Below are 18,031 nucleotides of genomic sequence, written 5' to 3'. Positions count from 1 at the left end.
GGACATAAGCAGCTCGGAGAAGCGGAGCGTGAGGTGGGGGGGTCAGGGGTTAATGGAGGGAGCACTTGTTTGTCTTATACGCAGGACTAAAGCTAGCCAAGTAGAATGGAGAAAGAGATTAATGAGTTGGAAGCGCATGATATGAGTGCCACTGCATGACTTCAGTTGGAAGCAACAGCCCAGCTTAAATGTGTGTGTGTGTGTGTGTGTGTGTGTGTGTGTGTGTGTGTGTGTTTGTGTGTGTGTGTGTGCCTATGTGCGTGTGTGCGTATGTGCGTGTGTGCGTGTGTTTGTGCGTGCGTGTGTGTTTTTATGTGTGTACAGTGTATGCCTGTGTGTCAGTGGTATGTGAGTTGTAACTTCTTTTGTGCATTCCATTTTGTTTTAGCTCACCTCCCTCCACCACTCTATTGATTTAGCATCCAGCCCCCCCCCAACACTGCCCCCCCCCCCCCCCCCCCCCTCCTTTTCTCCACCTCATAGTTCAATGGGACTTCCTTAAGTGCTGAGTGAATTAGTTTTCCCTCTTCTGCTCATCCAACCATGCTCTGTCTCTGTCTTTGTCTCTCTCGTCCACTCTTCCTCTTTCCATTCTTTTTTCTTTTTCCCCCTCTGGTACACTGTTTCACTAAACATGCCTGATTAGGCAACGAACATCACAGCTACTTACAAGCGCCATGAGCCCCTGAGAAGATCACAGGAGACGTGATAGTGAGACATGATGGGGAGACTAGCCGACTGGGCGGGGGGGGTGCACCCACCCGCACCCGCTCAAGCAAGCGCCACCCAGCCACCCAGGCTGAAGCCCAAATCAGGCGGCAATTGCATTAGTGCTCTTGAGTTAACCTTGCGGAGAAGAGGAGGAGGAGGAGGAGAAGGAAGAGGAAGGGGGATATGGGGGGTTTTGAGAATAGGGAGTTAGACTCGAGGCACTGACTGCAATGGGAGATGGAGGCTTGTTTAAAGTCTGCCAGTGCTAACAGGCTTTCTCCGCTGCCCCCGGTGTTCTTACTGCCACATTGCTCATAAAGTGCCGTTGATTGCCATGGAATCCCTAGTCCAGTGTTTCTTTATCAGTACGCTTTAAAAATGAATGTTTTTTTTTTTTTTTAAATGTTCCATGAAATCTAATGTTGTTTTATTTTATAAAGTGTCACCCTCTGATGCATTAAATGAGTTATGGACTGCATTAAGGGAGGGGGTGGCATCGGGCTTCTCTCTCAGTGTTTTTCTCCTTCACTCCACAGACTATCTTTATGAATATCATGTACAGTGATACAGTCAACATGACGCCATTGTTTGTGTGCCTGTGGTTTTTTTCTTTCTTTGCTCTCTGAAGTAAACATCACGCATCCTTAGCCGGAAACTGCCGTTGGGACATCCTCAAGCAAGACTTTTTTTTCAAAAAAATGAAAAAATCCGAGGGTGTGTGAAGGACAATCTGAACTGCAGAGAGACACTAACTCCAGCAGCCACCATCTGAGGATAAGCACAATGAAAAAAAGTTTCCATTTTGTAAAATAGTAGTGGATGTTAGATTAGCCAGCACTGATCATTGTTTTTATTTCTGTTTTTATTATTATTATTATAATTTGTTGTGGTTTAAAAAAAAGAAAAAGAAATTAAGTTTGATTTCTGACGTGCTCCGAGTGCTTTGATGTGCTCTCCTGTGTGTGAGTTTGATGCTGACGCCGACGCCGACAATGATGAAACTGTGAACTGGATTGCAGTGTTCGCTCCCCTTCTGACGACTGTGAGGACTCGACAAAAAACAATGAGAGAAAAAAGGAGTAAGGACAAAAAAAACACAACTGTCAACAAGACATACCACTTCTGCTGAAACGCAGTCCCTCGGCAGGTCAGCTTCTCTCCAGAGGCTGTGTGTGTGTGTGTGTGTGTGTGTGTGTGTGTGTGTGTGTGTGTGTGTGTGTGTCGGGGCCCGTTGTCATGACATGACAGCCTGTGAGTGTACATACGTCCCATCCCTAAGTGTCAATCAAGAGCAAACAGCTGCATGACACAGCCTCTGTGTGTGTGTGTGTGTGTGTGTGTAAGTGCGTGCGTGCGTGCGTGCGTGCGTGCGTGCGTGCGTGCGTGCGTGTGTGTGTGTGTGTGTCTGTCTGTGTGTGTTTGACACGGTACGTGCGCAGCGGGTGTGCTTGTGTGTCCTATGCCTCTGTCCATCACGCGGTCACCTGCATGCTACTGTAAAACCTAAACCAGTGTATCACATAACACACACATATATACACATCCACTCTCACTCTCTCTCTCTCTCTCTCTCTCTCTCTCTCTCTCTCTCTCACACACACATACACACACACACACACATATATATACACACACACACACACATACATAATGGGGGAGCAAAAAAACATACAAACCACACACAAACACGACTCAGCTGCTGGCCACCATTTTACCCATCAGCCCTCTGTTCTGCCTGTCTGTCAGCATGGACACTTCCTGTCTCTCTGTCAGCCTTCTTATTTGAATAAAAACTCCACAATGTTGACAATCCTCTTCCCCCACGTACCTCGCTTTCACTTGACTGACTCCACCACGACCTTACTGTTCCTGTGCTACAGTAATCTCAAGTCAGAGCATATGGCGGCTCTGGTTTGACCGCTTTAGGTGAAATTAGCCTAGTGAGTTTCTCCTCACGGGTTGCTCATCAGGGCTGCTGTTAGGTAGATAAGCCAGCCGTCTCCTCTCCCCTAAGGCACCTGGCCTGGAAACGCTGAAACATCCATTTTGAGGTTGTTGAATTGAATACACACCACCAGGTATCATTTTTAATGCAGATCTTTATTATTATCTATTATACAACCCAGATCTTAATGATTACTTTGAAGAATTCCGGTGGTGTGTTAGGACTTCTGTATAAATCCCCTTATCTGTTAATAAGGCACATTACTAAGAATATTCTATTTAGAGTGCCTTCCAAACTAGTTTGGTTGACTTAATAATATACACTAATGTTTGAAATTCAATAGCCAACATAACTTCAGCCTCCAGCCCTAATTCACTCGGGTTCATGCTTACTGCAGTACTGTCTTGGTCTGGACATTAGATTGACAGGCAAATCTCTCTCATTCTTGGTGAGGGCTTACAAGGTTTCATTTGATATCTTCCCCACTGTTGTCTCTCCTCTCAGAGTCTGGGACATGCTCAGAAGCAAAAAACTGAGTTATTCCACAGCTTTCCTTGTCACTTGAAGGAGAAGACTGCAAAACGCTCCTCTGAATGAAGCCCTTTGGTAGTCCGCATCTTTGATTGAAAGCATGCAGAGGGCCCTGAAACAACACTGAGGTACTTTCACAGGAAATCAGTATTTAGAGCGACCCCAGCACTCAGCCCGGTCTGGACCTGGTCCAAGCTGTCCTAGAGCCAATTACTCTCTGAAGACTGTCATGAACATCTGCAGCAAACCCTGTGTAAAAGCACAATACATTTATAAGACTTTCATTCCAGTATTCCTCCTGAAGCATTAATAACGGCACTAACGACACTAAGAACAGCACAGTCCTGACTCCCAACTTCACAATTGACAGAATAATAATTATACAATAAAACAATACCTATATGGTCACCCTTTCTTAAAATCCTGTTAATGGAGAGAAATTGGACACTCAAATGTGCCAAAGCTGCCTTCATTACAGACTGAGTAGTTTCCCTTGATTGTGTTGGTTATTTAAATGAATATGTTGGTTGGTTTGTCCAGTGATTCAGTGATAATTAAAGATTCGTTTACCACCTACCAACATATCAAGGCACATTTAAGGATCCATAGAACTTTTTTTTTAGTGAGGGTTGTTCATATTTTTAGGGTAAATTAACAGGAATATAAGAAGGTTGTTTGTATCATACTGAAAGCTCAGAACAGTGTGACTTCAAGTCTTCGAGAATCTTTTGAGCAAAGTGTACGTTTCGCACCAGTGTGCATTATCTACAGACAATTTAAATTAATGTTCACCTGACACAAGGCTGTAGGTCTATACAACATGTATTTTCTCTGTCTGTAAATAAAGGCGATAGTCTTCTTGCCTTAGGAATCAATGACAGAAATACTGAGCAGATGGACTTAATTCAGTCACTTTCCGAACCACCTTAGTATGAGTGAGAAAGTGAGAGCATGTGTGAATATTGTTGTCATCCTCATTAAGCCATGTTCATCACTATCATCACCTGACAGACCAGCTGAACACTGCCTATAAGTGGCCTGTACCCTAATGCCAACGACTTATGAATGATCTATTTGGACTTATTTTGTCTTTGATGCCAAAGACAAACCCCAGCCTTCTTGGCATTCGGTGTGAGAGGTCTTCCATTAGGCAAAGCCCTTGCGTCAGCAGACGGGTGATTTGAAGGCCGTCGTGGTGGTGTTTAATGTTTCCTGTTGAGCTCTGACACGCCCGCGCAGCATCTCTCTGAATATGCAAAGCGCCTGCCGCCGCTCCCCTGCTTATCACCCCTCCCCTGTCCTCATAAATCTCTGAATCAATCAGCCCAGCGCCCCGCACATCCATGAGATGGGTTTGATTAATGATAGGGATTGAAACAGTGCCAGAGGATCCTATTACCGCTCTGACCTGTGCCTCGATGCATCGACGACGGGGCTCGGGCTTGGCGAATATTTAGATTCCTGGCCCTGTCTTATCTCTCTCTCTACATTCATTATGGAGGGTTCGCACTTGTAAACACATTCAAATACGATGGAGAAGGAGAGGAGGAATAGAGGACTGCTTTGATTTGCCACTGTGGAGAGGGAGAGAAAAAGAGGGAGAGGAAGGAGGAGAGAAGGAGAAACCCTCCAGTTCACATTCATGCATTCAAGAAAAAACTGCATTAATACACAGATATAACGTAAATAGGCACACGCACACACACACACACACACACACACACACACACACCACACACACACACCATCAGTTTGAATTAATGTATTCAAAAGCATGTGCATCCATATATGGACATACATTACATGAGTCATAACACACACATTCAGAACAATGCATATTAATAGACATATACACACACACACACACACACACACACACACACATAGAGACTGTCATGCTCTTCAGGTGAGGCTGGATGTCTTAGGGCACATGCCTTTAATGCCTCATCTTATTTTGATAACCTGTTGAAAGGTGTAACCTATTTCATTGTTGTGTCTGACCTCATGTCATTATGCCTTTATCTGAGCCTCTTCATCCACTCACTCTCCGGCAAGATGCGTCAAATTATTTACAAGATAGCAACAAGGGTAGGAATAGGTGTTGTTTGGCTGAGAAGCCACGAGGGGGAGCTGATGTCCTATCCCAAAGGGCAGTGCACTGCTAGGCTCCGCATCGTGCTGCCGAAGTTGTATTACGCTGTGCTTCGGGATGTCAGCACATTAAAATTGATAGCTTAAGTTTTTAGCGCAGTGTAAATCCTTTTATCCAACATTACTCGTGAGAAGCCTGAGAGGGGATGAGCACGGTAAGACGGACTGAAAACCATTCAGCTCCCTCTTGAAAATATTAGGCTACTCGTAGATTTCTTCACCCGCAGAGCTAAAGGAAGTATTACCCCGTGACATATTAGAGATAGTCTGTAGAGACAATATGTTCCATAATAAGATAAACTAGAATGCGTTTCGTGAACCAACTGCGAGAGTGTGCTTGCTCTGAACAAGTGCCTTGGAATTAGTCTCTTCCCCTCCTAGTCTCCTAGAAGAGTGAAGAAAGTAAAGAAGAGTGGAAGAAGGAAAGAAGAGTGGAAGAAAGAAAGAAGAGTGGAAAGAGTGAGGAAGAGTGGAAAGAGTGAACAAGAGTGGCTCTGGATAAAGACAGTAAAGAGAGAGTGAAGAGGGAAAATATTGAAAGAAGGAGAAACAAAAGTGAAGCAGAGAGATGGAGTGTGAGAGAAAGTAGAGTGAGAGGGATAGAGAGAAAAAAAGTAGAGTATTTGCAGGGCTCTACGCTAAGGTTTTTCCCAAGGAGCACATGTGCTCCTAAATGAAAAAATTTAGGAGCACACAAAAGAAATGTAGGAGCACAGCAGGTTTTTTTTTACGCGGAAGCAAAGCATGTCATACTCATTTGCGACCTATAGTTACAAACATTGTATTTTCCAACGTTTAACCCCATTCATGTTCAGTTATTCCAAAGCAATTTAGCTGGTAAATTGATCAAATTACTGCATTTGTTCATACAACGCTTTGGTTGACCTCTTATCAATTGTTATTAGTAGTATCTTACATAGCCAGCTTTACTTAAAGTGTATTGTAAGATATAGCTTGTTAGACTTAATGCAGTTAGAGTTAGACTGTAGGTCTAGAATCTAACGTAAGCAACACTTTTACTGTATAGCTAGAGCACGTGTATCACATTGGTTTATAGTCTGTCAAATTAGTTCTAGTTATTGGTGTTCGTTGGCATAAAAAGTTAGTCTCCTAGTTAGTACATCTGATTAGAGCTAGCAACCATGAAAAACCTCTTCTGAAACTAAGAAGGATAACTATGACTAAATGTGACTAAAACTAATATGCATTTTTGTCTTAAGACTGAATCTAAAATAGCTGCCAAAATGAATACATCTCAGTGTTCATTTTGGCAGTTACTTTAGATTCAGTCTTTTAGATTCAGCAGCTATTTTAGATTCAGTGCATATTAGTTTTAGTCACATTTAATCATAGTTATCCTTCTTATTTTCAGTCTAGTTTTCGAAAACTGAGCACACTACAACAGCTACGCTGTGTCCAGGTATATCCTGAAACGTTTTTCAGTTAACCTAATGATTAAAGGTCTCTCATGAATCATTACTCCCAGGACACGGGTTAATGTTAACTCACGCTATCGGTCACGCTTAATCCTCTCCAACCACATTAGCAACAAAATAAACTGGTGAGCTAACAAGTTAACCATTCTTTCAGTATAAGCTCCTTTTCCATAGCCCCGTACAGCTAGGATAGCTCACGTTACCGTAGTAGGAATACAAGCCTTAGCTCACTATATTCACACAACTAAATTCATGAATTACTTCACAGGTTTACTTCACAACTTGAATTAAGGAAAATGATCCCCCGTTACGGCTAGCTGAAACTGCCAGTGGATACTCCCGTTACGTAGTGTTAGTTAGCCTTTAGCCCCGTACTCAGATATTACAGCTGCTTAACACAGTTAGGATAGCTAACGTTACGGTAGTGGGAATACAAGTTTTTCAAGTTTGCACGTAGGCTACCTATTTATGCGAGTGAAATACTCGCACTGTAGAGCCCTGGGGAAGGTGTCTCTTAATATTCCTAGTTATACAGTTGAATGGAGAGGAACAGAGAGAATAGGTTCCTTGGCGCAGGTGTCAGTGAAGCACAGGTGCAAGCCAGTTTAATGAACCTATTATGATGTCATAATGCCCCTAGTTCTGCCATGCAAGTCTATGGGGAAAAAAGGGGATGAAAAAAGAGGAATAAAAAAGGAGTGGCAAGGAGTACCGCCACGAAAAGATATAGCAGGTTGCACCGGATCGGGCCGGACGTTTCGGTGTTTGAACGGCGTCTCTATCTCAATCGGGCGAGGCGTAGTTAGCTGCAAGAAAAACGGGGAGAATAAAGAAATAAAGAAAACTTATGAAGAACAATACTGTGCTTCCCTTCGGGCAAGCACACTAATAATGTCATGTAATTGTGCAGAAAGCAGGCAACTGAAGATTCATATCTCACATATACTTTAAACAGTTTAGGTACACGATACAGTGGTGGTAGACCAAATACATCACCACGTGTTGCATTCATGGAAATTATCCTTTTCTGTGTAACTAAGTATCTGGATTTGGTCAGGCACTGTGACATGGTCTTTTCTTAAGTAAGAGAACAACGTATAGGCTCGGGGTCAAGATGCCCCAGTGTCTCTTAATATCGCTGATTTTTAAATGATAACAGACAGACTTCTTCCTCATATCTGATAAATGTAAGAACTCAGGGTCAAGGGCAAGGCTGAAGGCTCCTGTTTTAAGGCAAGGCAAGGCAAGGCACTTTTATTTATATAGCACATTTCATGCCAATGGCAACCCAAAGTGCTTTACACAAATAAAATGAAGTGTTTTACATAGTAAAAGGAAGACAAGACAAAATATAAAAAAAAAAAAAATATATAAAATCAGATAAAAAACATAAATAAAGTGAATAAAGGGTTATGCATAAGGGAGAGCATATAAAACAGAAAAACAGAAAATGAGTCTAAGAAAAGGCAACAGAAAATAGATGGGTCTTGATACTGGTTTTAAAACTGTCAATAGAGGGTGCAGTTCTAATTGACATTGGCAGCTGGTTCCACAGCTGAGTAGCATAAAAACTAAAGGCAGCTTCACCGCTTTTGGTTCTCACAGTTGGTTTTGTTAAAAACAGTTGGTCTTGAGATCTAAGAGGTCTAATGGGGGTGTGGTATTGGAGGAGGTCTACGAGATAAGTGGGCCCCATTCCAGTTAGTGATTTAAAAACAAGCAACAATACTTTAAAATCTATTCTTTGACTGACAGGGAGCCAGTGTAAAGTTTTTAGTAGGGGTGTAATGTGGTCTGACCTCTTAGCTTTCATAAGGACCCTAGCAGCTGCATTTTGGATCAGCTGGAGCTGCCTGATGTTTTTTTTGGGTAAGCCTGTGAGGAGACCGTTACAGTAGTCAAGCTTGCTAGAAATAAAGGCATGAATGAGCTTCTCCAGATCTGATTTTTTCATGAGATTTCTTAATTTTGAAATGTTTTTTAAATGATAGAAAGCTGATTTAGAAACTGACTTGATATGGCTGTTAAAAGTGAGGTCACTGTCAATTTGGACTCCAAGGTTTTTTACAGTGGTCTTAACCTGTAGTCCTTTGTTTGAAAGTAGTGACGTTAGTTGAAGCCTGTCCTTTTTGTTGCCAAATAAAATCACTTCAGTTTTCTCGTTGTTAAGCTGGAGAAAATTCTGACACATCCATATGTCGACATTTGCAAGACACTGATATAGGACTTGAAGTGGGGTTGGGTCATTGCGTGACAGAGATAGATACATTTGTGTATCATCTGCATAACTATGATATGAAATCTGGTACTTTCGAATAATCTGTCCAAGTGGCAGCATGTACAGATTAAAGAGTAGAGGACCCAGGATGGACCCTTGGGGGACACCACATGTTAGTGGAGTGGAAGATGAGGACCAGTTACCAATAGTCACAGTGAAACTTCTATCTTCAAGATATGACTTAAGCCAGTTTAAAACTGTGCCTGATAGCCCAACCCAGTGTTCCAGTCTATGGAGAAGAATAGCATGGTCCACTGTGTCGAACGCTGCGCTAAGGTCAAGTAAGACTAGCACTGATGCTCTTTGTGAGTCTGAGTTAAGGCGAATATCATTTAAAAGTTTAATAAGAGCCGTCTCTGTGCTATGATATGACCTAAAGCCAGATTGAAAAGGATCAAGGCAGTGGTTATTTGACAGGAACTCACTCAGTTGAATAAAAACTATTTTTTCAATTATTTTTCCAATAAAAGGAAGGTTGGAAATGGGTCTGTAGTTATTAAGAACTGAGGTGTCTAGATTTCTCTTCTTAAGGAGGGGTTTCACAATGGCCATCTTTAAGAACTTAGGAAAAGATCCTGACTGCAGAGAAGTGTTTATGATCAGGAGTAGATCAGATGATAAAAGATGAGAAACAGTTTTTAAGAATTTGGTAGGGAGAGTATCAAGTAAACAGGTGGAGGAATTTAGGTTATGTATGGTCTTAAGAAGAGTTTCAGAATCAATAGAGGAGAAGTCAGTCATTGAGGTGGGTTGGAATATTTGAGGGAGTTCCAGGTTATGACTGCTACATGTTTGAGAAGAAATGTTGGCCCTAATTCTAGAAATTTTTTCAGTAAAGAAAGAGGCAAAGTCATTACATGCTTTTGCTGAATGCAGATCGAGGGGGAGTTGACATGGAGGAGATGTCAGCTTTTCAACAGTGGAGAATAGCACCCGAGAGTTGTTAAGATTCTGGTTGATTATATTGGAGAAGTAGGACTGTCTTGCCCTGCAGATTGCATCATTATATACACGCAGCCTTCCTCTAAAAATGTCACAGTCTATCTGGAGTTTTGATTTCCGCCATTTCCTTTCAGACTTTCTACAATCCCTTTTAAGGGATTTGACGGAGGGACTAGATAACCAAGGTGTTTTAGGTTTTATAGGAGCAATGTTGTCCATAATGTTTGTCATCCTTGAGTTGAAAGAATCAAACAGAGCATCAGCAGACCCAGTTGATTGTTCAGGAGAGCAGAAAGGTGACTGAGAGGATGAAGATACTAGTGCCTGTTTAAAGAGAGTACTAGTGTGGTCGTTGATGATACGTTTCTTTGAAGTAATACTACTATTTTGAGGTTGAGTAGCTATAGTCACTTCAAAGAATATGCAGAAATGATCTGAAAGGGCCAGATCCTTTACCTCCATTGAGACAGCGAGACCCTTGGTAATAACTAGGTCAAGAGTATGACCGAGGGAGTGTGTGGGTTCTGTTACATGTTGAGTTAGAGTGAAAGTGTCAAGTAAGGTTGCAAAGTCCTTAGTATGGCTATTCTCTGAGATATCGGCATGTATATTTAGATCACCACATATAATTAGGCAGTCAAACTCAATACAGATAATGGAAAATAAATCACTGAGTTCCTCAAGAAAGAGGGTGAGTGACTGTTTAGGAGGTCTATATATGGTCACTAGCAAAATCTGAGGGGGGCCCTTAACGATGGTGCATAGGTACTCAAATGATGAGAAATCGCCAAATGAAGACGGCTTACACTGAAAGGATGTTCTAAATAGGGTGGCAATGCCACCCCCTCTCTTGTTAGTTCTAGAGGCATGCATGAAGTCAAAGTTAGGGGGGGTTGCTTCAATAAGAGTACAGTTGCTGTTGGCTGGGTTTAGCCATGTTTCAGTTAGCAGCATGAAGTCAAGACAGAAACTGGATATAAGATCATTCATTAAAAATGACTTGTTAGAGAGGGACCTAACATTTAGGAGGGCCATCTTGGCAGTTGACATGAGTGTCATAGCGTGGGTGGCAGGGGGGTGAAGAAGTGATACAGGTCGGAGGTTTCTTTTGTTTGCCTTATGGGTGTAAGGCACACAATTTTTTCTAGGCCTGATCAGTGTGGGAATTTTTGATTCCAAGGGAGGACCAGATATGCCAGCAGGACCCTCATGAGTTTCATATGGTTCATGGACAGACAGAGTAAGAGCTGGTGGAGGGTCAAGCTGTGCAGGAAGTCAGAGACAGCCAAAAGCAATACAATTCAAGAAATTAAAAGTTAATTTTCTGACTCCATTCCTATTTGGATGAAAAAGGTCATTATCAAATAAATCCTTTCTAGACCAGAAGGAGTCAAAATGACTAATAAAATTAAAGCCAGCAGCTATGCAGAAATTGCGCAGCCATTGGTGAAAACCGTAAAGACGGCTAAAGTACTCAGACCCCCTTAAGAGAGATGGAATGGGACCGGATAGAAGGCATCGTTTCCCTAGTGACTCAACCTTAAGACACAGTTCTTCGGTTACTTGGTGTAGTTTTGCAGAGGATCTGTCCATGACATCATTTGTCCCAAAATGTAAAATCACAATAGTGACAGTGGGGTGAAGACCAATAAGTTTGGGGAGGAGAGAGATAAAATCAGCAGCTTTACCATCATTAAGGCAATATGTTACACCAGCTGGGAGTTTGACTCCTCTAATTATAGAATCTCCAAGAAGGAGAATTTGAGGAGCTGAGATGTCATTGTATGAGTGAACAGACAAGTTTTTGGGGAGTTGGTGAGGTGCTGACTCCGGGTCGCTAGGGGGCGGAACAGACTTATCTGGAGCTGTGACCGCGGGGTCAGAGAGTTGAGAAGAGGACCCCAGGTGCATGACGTCATCAGTAGTCGCAGGTGATGCTGCATGGTTAGCTTCAGCGTTGACCTGTTCACCCGGAGTCAATGGACCACCAGCTGAAACATGGCCAAAGTTTGGTGTACCGATCGGGGAAAGACATCGACGGCGCTTTCCATACAGCCCAGGTGGTGAAGGGGATGTGCAGCGTTTTCTGGTCCTTTGGAGGGGAGCAGCGACTTGTTGCACAGCGGGCTTAGGTGGTCTGGCAGCCGACGATTGCACTTCGGGAAGTGACTGACCTCCCCTAGGCGGTTTCTCCGGATTGCAGCCAGACAGGCCTTCCGAGGTTGGTGGCGAACCCCGTCCTCGATGTATCCCCGCATCAGGTGGGACCCTGGGCTTTTGCTGCATCTCCGGGGCGAATTGTTCCTCTGTCGCCGGCTCAGTGTCAGAGAGCATCTCGAGCGGCGCAAAGAAGTTGTCGAGAGGGATGGGGGAATCATCTCCTTCGGGAGCGAACAGGGGAAGTGAGCGCCCCCGGCCGCTCTTTCCCACCACAGCCTTCCAGGTAGAGAGTGGACCGCCTAGCGATACATCACTGAACGGGACGTGTAGAGCCGGATCCACGATGCTGGGCACAGCGGCCGGGTGTAGGGCATCCAGCCTGGAGAGCAGTTTTAAGTCACTATAATGGCCATGTGATGGTGAACCATGGCTCAAATTCTTAATTCAACTAGGGCAAGTTGATCATAACAGCAAAAAATGCTACGCTCTTGGAAAACGGGTTCTTCAAGGGTCTTTATGTTTTATTATATGGTACAAAAAAACCTTTTCCACACAAATAATGCTCCACTGCAAAACAGGTACTTCATACCTCAAAGGGCTCTTCATGTCCACGAAAAAATGACTGTCAGGCTTACATGCAAACAACTCCTCATCTGACGGTTTGAAAATGTACCTGGAGAAACCATGGGAACCCTACTTTACCACCACTGAGGAACATTTGTATCATTCACTTCAGGAGATGCCCCTCAAGAACACAACATTCTAAACACCATCAACTCAGTGAAGGCTCTTGACAAAATAGGCAATTGCCAAGGGTTTCAACGTCAGGGGTCCATCCAGATTTTCAGAGGGAGTAAACCCCCCCACCCCACCCTCATGGTGTTTCTGGCATCCAGGTTACCAGCCGGGCCCGAGCGCCCAGCGCTCTTTCCCTCACACGCACGCACACACACACACACACACACATACACACACACGCACGCACACACACACACACACACACACGTACACACACATATATACACACACACAATCACACCATCAACGTCAGGGGTACATCCAGCCCAGCCCGAGCTCCCAGCGCCCTCACCCTCACCACCAGGCCCAGTGTGTGCCCAGCAGCTCCCCCTGCTGCCCGCTAGTGTGCCACATGTTGGCTGCTGATGAGTTCATGCCTGTGTGATAACTCTGGTGTAAAAATAGGGCATCACTCACCATGTCTGCTCTTACCATGTACTCAGGCCCAGCAGATAAATCCATCACACACATACACACCTACACACACACATACACACACACACACACACACACACACACACACACACACACCATCAAGGGGGCTGTTGCTATGCTACATGGGCCATGGACGAGCAGCTGTCATAATAATAAGGGTATTATCCTACAGCACTGTTTCGCTTCATGAGGAGATTCAGCGTAAAAATATAGCACTGGGCACCTTATCACCTCATCTCCCTCCACTGATCGGACTGGAGACTGGAGCTTCAGTACACATGCCTTATTTCCAGTCAGAGGGATTAACGTACATATAGTACTAGCTGTGTTAAATATCGGCACTTAAGTTAAGAAATTCTCAAAACACATATAGATATAAGATACACAATATAGATATATACTTCAAGACTACAACAACAAGTGTTTTATTCTGTGTCTGTCAACACATCAGTGAACTGCCATCTCGGCTGACGTCTTCCTTTGTGCGGTCGGTCAGGTTGATGTGGAAACTGAGTCGTCATGGAGACGCGGTTTAGGGTCAGGTTATTACCAAAATGTGTCGCTGAAATGTGAGAATAAATTGTCACTCTTGAAAGGATTCACAATTGTCCCTGCTGCCAGCAACCCCCACCCCTCAGTCCCCCCTCTAAGCCGATTACCTATTCAGCCTTACTCCCTTTACCTTTGGCTCTCCTCCTGGAAGTAGCACTTACCACCAGGTCAACAAATATTAATGTCTGTCATTTCAATCGCACTTCCCCTCAGGGGCTATTGTTCAGTGTTGTCCCATGTTCTGCGTGGCCATTGGTTGCCACTGTGGATGTGTCATAAATGAATGAGTCATTTACCTTCCATCTGGTTTATTCACATTCACATACGTACAGTGAGTGTGAATAAACACATACAGATCACTCACACAGATCACCACATCACACTGTAATCCGGCTGGGACTGGTGCTGTTGGAGTGGAACCGGTGGAATGTATGCCGTGATTAACAGTAATCGGTTGTGTGTTGTAATGCTATAAGGGTTTCGGCTAATTGGAAAACAATCCTCTCGATTCTTCGAGGTTCCTTGTGCAAGGCTTTGCTTCTTGAGGTGTCCAACACGAGGGAAGCGTGTGATATAATAATGCAGTAGGAGAAAACACCCTCCTGTCTGTTATGTGTCTCTGTCTAGAGGAGAATTGAGATCTTCTTCTTTGTTTTCTGCAGAAAGGCCCCCTCAGCCGGCAGAAGGTTTCTTTGTTGAGCAGGCGAGTAGCCGATGAAATGCTGGCGAATCACCCAGGTGAAGAACCTTTTCCCCCCTATTGTCCAGCTTCCTTTGCCTTCTATAACACCAGACAGAAAGGTTGACATTATTTCTTCTTTTATTCTCTCACTCTCTTTCTGGCAAAATAAATGGCAAAGTGGGAAGAAGGAAAAAATTGATGTCAAACAATTGATGTCAAACAATTATCTGTCAGTGGTGATGTGCGTCATGTTAAAGGTCGGGGTGCTGAGTGATTCACAGGCAGAGCAAGAGGTCGCGCTGCTGTCGTCTGCGAACGCCAAGGCGAGTCGACTCACGACAGCAACGGAGCCCGTTCCCCTGTGAGCATCATCACGCCAGCCTTCTCCAAACTAGAACACAGTCACCACAGTTCTTTCTTTTTTTATTTACTTACTCTTTCTTTGCTTTTTTTTTTGTTCCTCGGTGACAGAGAATCCGGGGTGATCTGGATGATATGGAGCTCATTCATTATTGAGGGCCTCTTGCTAGAGTCAGCAGAAACGGAATCCTTCAGGGCCCTGCCCATGATCATGAGAAGGTGTAAAACTGAGGTCACTCAATCCCTGCATCAGGAACCCATCAATTGGCAGTGGTTACATTAAAAATGCCCGCAGGGTGTTAGGTAGCCACAGGGGGTGTGAGTCTTGGGTTTCGGCTCGTTGTATTTACCTCTTCTGATTGACAGCTAACTCACACCCATGCACTTTCTTAGATTAGCTGAGCAACTCCGGACTTCCTGCTTGGTGTTTGTCCGGGACAAGCCTCTGATACCTCAGACTGAAATGTGAGAAACATGGTGGTTCACGGCATAATCACCTGCACATCAATAATAGTAATGATACCAATCATCTTAATGGAACTGCCCAGACACCTGCGTTTATACATTCTTGCATATGGATTTAAAGAAGCTGGCACAATGCACACAGTCACTCAACCAGATGTGTGTAAGTGTGAGAGCAGATTTAACTGTGTGTTATCTCAGACATAGTGATATCTTTTTTTCATAACCATCGATTGTTCCTCCCATTCTGTTTACCCTCATAGACCTGACACATAGGTCTGAGAAAACCTTGTGTGGCTTTGTGTTTCCTTGACCAGGCCTGTCATATAGAATGTCGGCCCCGCCAGAGTGCTTTGTTCTGCCCTGCGTGGCTGACCTGCTTCATGAAACACAATGCGGAACTCTCTATTATAGTTGTATTGACTTTGTACTGATCTGGTTATTGTTCAAAGCCTCAGCACCCTTTGTCGTTCTTTTGAGCATGTTATCAGCCCATCAGTCATAGGCTTTCAGCTTTCACGGCCAAAAGGGGAAGGGCTCCTTGGTGTGTGTGTGTCAAAATTCAAAATCGTTTATGAAATCTAGAAATCCTTGCAACCCCCATGTGACCCATGCTGTTGTGGGGAATGCCAGAGAATTACGTGGAATTGTGCCACCTGACAGGTGTGTGAGAGAGGTTTTATTTACAGAGGGCCTGACCTCACGCTCTCACAGAAAGTGGCAAGAGTGTGTGAGTGCAAGTACTGTGCAAGTATTGTGCAACTGTTAGTGTATGACTGCATTTTGGGGTGAATGAATTACATCATGGTTGTGAAAACTAGTTTAGATTGCATTGACTGTACCTGTCTTTCATAAAATTCTAGGACTGTTAATGTGGTTGAATATTAGATTAGAGATATCTACCAGCCAGTACATCTTCTAAGTAGCACCTACGTCATCGTGTCAGTGGAGCTTACATAATGATACTGTAAGCCGCCATTTGCAGATCAGTTCGGTCTGCATAGCTCTCGTTTTTTTCTGCACTCGGAACCTCTGGTGTCGTAGTTACTCAGCGCATGACAAACCTGCCATGAACCTCGTTCCCATCAAACGGTCAGTGTTGTACGGTACCATGTTAAATCCTCTGTGTCTGATCAGACCTTGTTACATTCCGATCACAAGGTCCGATCACAAGACGGTCACAAGTCTCCCCCTGCCCTCGTTCTAGAGATGGGAAGATTCTCTTTGCTTTTGAAGATCTTCTCTTTTTTGACCAGATTCCGTCAGCATGATACATTTATGAAGAGCTGAGGAAACAGAGTGAGGCCCTGGTGCCCTCGCCAGAAACCTGACCTTTTTTCTGAGAAGATAGTCATCTATTATTGATCGTGTTCAGCAGGGTTAGTGGCGCAGGCCTGAAGGCTGATGATTTATTGATGTGCGTGTTGTTGCATAACAAACCTGTACCCAGTTTAAGCACAGCCATAGTTAAACACGGTGTGAGTCACACCTCTCACATCGCCTGCCATCCAGACGGCCACCTATTGCTCAATATTACCTGACTACCTGATAACCCACACACCTTCAACGGCATAACCTCAACACGGCCTTGCTGTGTCAGAGCTATATTGTAAAGCAGCAATGCTATTTTAGAGCAACACACACACACACCGAGGGGAATGTATATCTAGAGTCACTTTGGATAAAAGCGTTTATTTTTAATTTTTTTAGGTAATGTATCTGGATAGAGATAAGGCCTTGCCTTTGGTTGGATAGAGCTTTGGTGTGATTTGAATTCTTTTTTATGTTTTATTTAAGCTGATCAGCTGGGAGTGGCTGTGTTTGGATTCCCTCGCTGTGTTTTAATCACATCTCCCTCCAGTAGATTATTTTTAGCTCTCTCTGGGAAATGACGAGAGGGAGCGCTGGGATTTACAGACAGGAAATTGCGCATTGTTTAGCAATGCAGTTCTCCTTCATGCCAACTGGAATTTTTCTCCTGGCTGTATCCGTGCAGGGCAAACAAAGTGCACACTGTCAATGCACGTGGTGACAACTGGGATGGCACCTGGGAGTTTTATATTGACTGTGTTGTGTCCATAGTTGTCATATATCAGGATTGAGTCACTCAGGCCGTGTCTGAGCACAGATCCAAACAGTGGAAGATGTGTTCTTGCTCAGGCAAAGCCAGTAAGCACAGAGGGGGGCTCACCTGAGATCTATGATGGGCCTGAGGTCTGAATAGGGACTGAGGTCTGAATAGGGACTGAGGTCTGAATAGGGCCTGAGGTCTGAATAGGGACTGAGGGCCTGAGGTCTGAATAGGGCCTGAGGTCTGAGGTCTGTGGTCTGAATAGGGCCTGAGGTCTGAATAGGGACTGAGGGTCTGAGAGGTATGAGGTCTGTGGTCTGAATAGGGCCTGAGGTCTGAATAGGGCCTGAGGTCTGAATAGGGCCTGAGGGACTGAAAAGGGCCTGAGGTCTGAATAGGGCCTGAGGGACTGAAAAGGGCCTGAGGTCTGAGTAGGGCCTGAGGGACTGAATAGGGCCTGAGGTCTGAATAGGGACTGAGTGACTGTGGTCTGTGATGGGCCTGAGGTCTTTGGTAT

At 44.2% G+C, this 18,031-nt stretch overlaps 1 long non-coding RNA gene across 1 annotated transcript in view; it reads right to left on the bottom strand.

Annotated features, from left to right (window-relative positions):
• Positions 1 to 15,346: 15,346 nt before the first annotated feature.
• The window catches only part of LOC308360755, an 11,071-nt gene continuing 8,386 nt past the window's right edge, over positions 15,347 to 18,031 (bottom strand). The window contains exon 3 of the long non-coding RNA XR_013968529.1: positions 15,347 to 15,439. This is a non-coding gene — a long non-coding RNA (uncharacterized lncRNA). The remainder of the gene's footprint in view (positions 15,440 to 18,031) is intronic.

This window comes from Sprattus sprattus (assembly GCF_963457725.1).
Source record: "Sprattus sprattus genome assembly, chromosome: 2".
Lineage (NCBI taxonomy): Eukaryota > Metazoa > Chordata > Actinopteri > Clupeiformes > Clupeidae > Sprattus > Sprattus sprattus.
Note: the sequence above shows the minus strand (reverse complement) of the source record. Positions and strands in the feature narration are given on the sequence as shown.